This window comes from Nothoprocta perdicaria, unplaced genomic scaffold (genome assembly GCF_003342845.1).
Source record: "Nothoprocta perdicaria isolate Ctin4 unplaced genomic scaffold, notPer1 scaffold_43, whole genome shotgun sequence".
NCBI classification, from domain to species: Eukaryota; Metazoa; Chordata; class Aves; order Tinamiformes; family Tinamidae; genus Nothoprocta; species Nothoprocta perdicaria.
Genome location: NW_020455677.1, coordinates 558,030 through 563,565, shown reverse-complemented (window position 1 = coordinate 563,565; position 5,536 = coordinate 558,030).

The window sequence follows — 5,536 nt, the reverse complement described above, 5'->3', positions numbered from 1 at the left end:
TTGGGGCAGTATGGAAAAAAATGGAGCTTCTGTTTTCATTAGAAAGAGTATGCTAGCAGGGAATGTATTTAGATTTTTTGCAGATTTTTTTTCTGAATTAAGTGTATAATTTTGCAAAGTAGTCCTATTGTGTATGCTTGCCTCAGCCTGAATAACTCAGCTAAAGGATTTCAGGCCATGCAGTGCTGATTAATTTGGAAAGAAAAATAGGATTTGTTTCAATCCAATCATACTAAATAGCTAAAGATTGGATAGGAATTGTCCGTGTGTCCCTTTTCTTTCCATTTAGGCCTTTGTTTTACTCCTCTGATATATTTATTCCTGAAGAATGCACATGCATAGCTTTCATGTGCTGATGGACTTCTCCATCCACGGCCTTTCAGGGCAACAGCTTGTAATTCTACAGATGCTACAGTCCAAAAGTCTTCAAAGCACTTCATATGTGAAATAATGGCCTAGTTAATCTTTGTTAGAATAACAGTAGGATATGATAAAACTATTGGATGTACTGAGTTAATCAAAACAGTTTTTAAAGCTGACTTTTAATAGGCTCTCATGTTTCAGAGAGGAAAGATTTATACCAGTACCTAATTGCAAGCATTTCTTCTGTAACACACTTTCAGATACCGAACATTCTGCGTGTTTTCATTGAAAAGTCTGAATCTAATTCTCTTTTGATGTCTTTCTCAAAGGTGAGCACATGTGTCTTGCAGTGTTAGTTCTCATTAAATTACTGCAATTTACAGGGAAATCAGGCCCTCAGTTTTTGTGACCTTAACTTCTGTTAACTTCTCTCACATAGAAGGAGGCCAAGGAAGTGCTAAAATCTGCCCTTCTCAAACTCAAAACCTATAGACATTTCTATCAGAAGCTTGGGGAAAACAAGCCGTTCTTAAATGAGAGATAACTTCCAAGCCTATACCTGTTGAAATTCCTCTTTTATGGGAGATTTTGCATAGAGTTCTTGCCACTAGCACATTCAAAGAAGTCTCTATTCTTTGTTATTGTCTTAGTGCATCCCTCCCCACCCCAGGCTGCTGCCTTCAAAGCCCAGAAAATTTTCTTGCCAAATGTGCTTGGACTCTCCTGAGCAGCATGCTGCAAAATGTGGTTCCTCTTAATAAATCATTACGAATCCTTCACTAGTTGGAGAGGTCTAGTGAGTATTTTCCAACCACTTACTGCATGTTTTCAGGCACAAAAGTAGAGTCTAGGAAAGCCCAACTTGGCAGATGTGTTCTCCGAGGACATCTATTTCTATAGCTCCAGTGACCTGAAAACTGTTTTTAATGGGACCTTCAGTTAAAGCTGTGATTCTGTGATAAATGTTACAGACTAGAAAAGTGTGAACCTTTATTTATAAGAACAATGGTTACTGAAAGGAATCAGAAAGTACCTCTCCTGTTAAATTTCTAAATGGCAAATTCAGAAGATTTGCCTAAACCAAAGTGCATCGCCTGGTTTAGTCATTAATAAAAATTTAAGGCCAGATCCAAAGTCTGTTAAAATTTATGGAAAAACCTCCCACTGATTTCAGTAAGCTTTGGATAAAGGTCTATGCAACTGTATTTCTTCCTCAAGGCATTTTTAGTCTGGGGGTATCGTATCTTTGTCCTTATTATTTTAGTGCATCATAAAAGTCTATCATTGTCACAAGACTTTTTAGCAGATGAAGGGAAGAACAGGAGAGCAACTTTGCTTAGTATATGTAAGGGCAGGAGAAAAGAAAATTATCCAACCAGACTCATTCTAAAGCCTGAACATGTTCTCTTACTTTTGGAATGATATTGTCAAGTTAACATTATAATTGCTGATAGGATTTATGGCAGCAGTTGACCCAACTAGCAAGCTGGTCATCAACTTAAATGGGGATGTGAATCCTAATAGGAATTGAAAGAGCAGAGCTGTTGTAGAGAATTCCCCATGGAGTTCTTGAACAGTAGACAGTGTTATCTTTGCAGCTGTGCGTAGGAAGAGAGCATAGACATCCAAAGTCCTTCAGGCTTCAGCATGAACACAATGGTGTGTTTCAGATGAATGCATTTTTCTGTTAGGGGCTACCGCTAACATGGATCTATCCTTACATCTCGTGCATCTGTCCATTTTATTTTTTTATAGTCGATGGGAAGCCTATTCAGCAAAGAAGATGTTATCTTTGATTTTTTTTTTTCTTTTCAAGCAGCAATACAGTGATGCCTTCATGTACACACAAAGAGCTAATGCTTAGTGGGTGGTTTTCTACACTCATCCTCTGAAACAGCTGTTAAATATGCTATTTCAATGACCATCTGAAAGACTTTCTCAGGCATGGGTTATATTCTCTTTTCAAATCTTTCTCCAAAACCTGCACTGGTGCAGATTGATAGTTTCCAGCGGTGTGTAAAATTTTAAAGGTTGAAGCTCACTATGAATTAAAAATTTTAGATATCAAAATATAAGTGACAAAGATGATGATTACAGTGTATTACAGAGCACATAAAATGCCTTAGTGAGAGCCAATTGGATACCTTTGATTAATAAGAGACTGAGAACCAGATACAGCCTGGCTATTTTCCACTGCAGCAGCAGCACAAAGAAGTCATAAACTGAGGTTAACCAACCAATTAAAATGGTTTGTAGCTGTTTTGTGTCACTAGAGCTGCACAAAGAAGCCAAGATACATTAGTGAACACAGTCCAAAATCTTTACATAATGTCTTTTTAATTGTTTAAAAACTGATATGAATGTGTTCTCATTAATATGCAGCTTTCCTATAGTGAGGACTGATTTTACTCCGTTCATTAATTTGCTATTACTAAGCTTAAAGTTTGTCAAGTTTGAAGTCTTTTGATAGTAGTCTCAGTTTGTCTTTACCTTTAGTGGTATATGAAGGGTAATTTCTATATTGCTATTTTTCTTTTAAAAATATGGGGAGCCTTATTTAGAGACAACAGTCTATTTAATGAAATGGATAAATAATCAGCAAGGAAAAAAAATAGAGAAAAGTAACAGCCAGACTGATATCTCACAGGTGAAGTCTTTGGACATTGTATATACTCTTTTGGGGCAATGCATGTCAAATCACCAATTTGGGTAAAAGAAATGAATTGTCTGCATAGCATCTAGAGGCATAGGAGGAACAACCCAGCTCTCTCTGTATGTTCCCCATTCTGATTAGGACCACTATTCAGTTCTACCCCTAAGATAAATTAGAATAGTTTCAGAGCTGCTTTATCTCATCAAGTCCCTTAAGGGACTGTTATGCTAGTCACAATTCAGCAGAGCTCCAAATCCTACTTATCTCCATTAATACAAGGGTGGGCTGATAGGAAGTTCCAACATCTTCTTGTTAACTGAAGATTTCCGCCATCTGTTAGCACAAGGAAGGCTGAGTAGAGATGCAGTAAACAGACCTTATGGATATGAAAAATTGTTGCAAAGAGGAAGGGAACAAGCTAATCTTCATGTGCAGGGCCAAGAAGGAAGAAGGCAAAAAAAAAAAAAAAATGATGTGTTCAAGTAACAGAAAGAAAGGCTTCAGTAAGAAAAATTCAAGAAACATTTTCTGAGCAACACTGTCACTGAAGAAAGTCAACTGAAGGGAATATGTGATCCTTCCATGGAGTTCCTTAAAATAAGAAAATATTTGTCAGGAGTGTGATGAGTGTAGTTTGTCCCACTTCATGTTCCTGTCATGTCCAGTTTGTGAAAATCTCATTGCTGCAGGAGCTGTTAATACTTCCTGCTAGAAACCAATAATCCTATCTACTGGAATTTCAAAGAGTAAATCACCAAGATTAACTCATCTAAGCCTTAGTCTGCAATCACATGGGGCTGCAAGAAGGTTGATAGCAAAGGAATTTATTTCTGTTAATAAATTCAGCCACTGCTTTTTCCCATTTTGATAGAAGATGTACTACCTCAGTAATTTTAGTCTTTCCTCCATAAATATCTTTACAGCAAAAAAAATTAAAAAAACACAGCATACAGATGATTCTATTAGAAATATAATAATATTTGCTGAAATATTTTGACATTAATGGTGAAAATGACTCCCAAAGAGAGATGTGGAGGGAGCTGGGGCAGGAGACCAATCTCTGAGTCCAGACTCTGAATGGAAGGTTTAATTTTGGAAAACCTTACCTTACTGGTCTGCCAGAGAGTTTTGGAAAGTCTTCAGTCCCCTGCAGAACCTGGTAGTAGTGGTAAGTGAATGGGATCATGAGAATATGACTTATTTTTTCTCTTTCCTAGACCTATAAAGAAAAAATCTGAAGGGACCACAGAGAAACTTGGGAATTCAGAGGATTCCTCCTCAGTGTTGGCAGAACATCAATTGGGATGAAGAGCTGGAGGTTCCTGTTTTCATAGGAAGGGTTTCATTGATTTGTTTTCCTAGTCAGCATTACTTGGACTCCATTTCTTCTCAGAAAGCTGAAATCTGTCTTCACGTTTTAGTAATGTTCAAGGCCAAATACGAATAAATTCTGATCATGTAAATTTTGGATAAACTTCTAGTTTTGAGTGTGTGTACATGTGGACCTGAATGTGACATGAATTGTTTTTACTCAATAGCAGTTCTCAGCACTCAAAAAGTAATTCAAAATAATGGAAGTCACAGCAAAAAGCTACCTTGGGTGTCAGGTATGTGAGCATAGCTGTTTTCTGCTTAATGAGGCAACTGTAACCAGAAGGGAAGCAAACTTTCTGTTTCCCTAAGGCAGACATTCAGCATTCAGGTTTCTGAATCGGGCCAAGAGAGGCTGTGGAATTTCTTCTAACCAAATACTCAGTCTGCACCATCATACTTTCCTCCTCACCACCCACTGTGTCCAGCTTTCCATTCAGTGTGTCCTGCAGCTGCCAGCTATTGCAGCTAACCTTCCCAGAAACCAAGTCCCTCCCTTCGTGGAGGAACTGCTACCCATCACTGGCTGTGGAGCAAGTGGATCAAGCCTACTCCCAGATGTGGGTACTCTGCCCAATATATTGTGCTACTGGGCAAGATACCAGCACGGTCTTTTCTAGCTACCTATCAGATCAGTCAATTCATTCCCCTGCCTTGATAATGATTCCCATGGTCTTTCACGATGCCTAGCAGGAAGGCAGAGTTGAACAAGTGCAGACCTCCCTGCTGCTGATCTCAGACAATCTCTCGTAACAGCAGCAGATGGTTTTGCTTTTTAGGGTGTACAGGGCAAATTTATTTTCCTCTCAGGAGCAAACGCAAGCATAGCCAAGACTAAGAAATTCAGAACTAGCTTCCGGACACCCACTATTGAGTTATGCCACAGCGCGTTACCTATGCTCAAAGCCCATCAATTATGAGGGTCTTCTGGTTAGTCCACTCAACCTCAGCAAACGCTCAGCAAAAAGTGACATGCCTTAACCAACTAAATAGAGCTTAGTTTCATACTCTGCTCTGACTAAATATTGTGTATTTTCATAAATATTGTGGACCAGATCACTTCTCTGCTTTGCATATAGTACTTATAGTGGCTGAGTTCTTCACTATGAGAGTTCTTCACTATGAAGATCTATGAACTTCACTATGAAG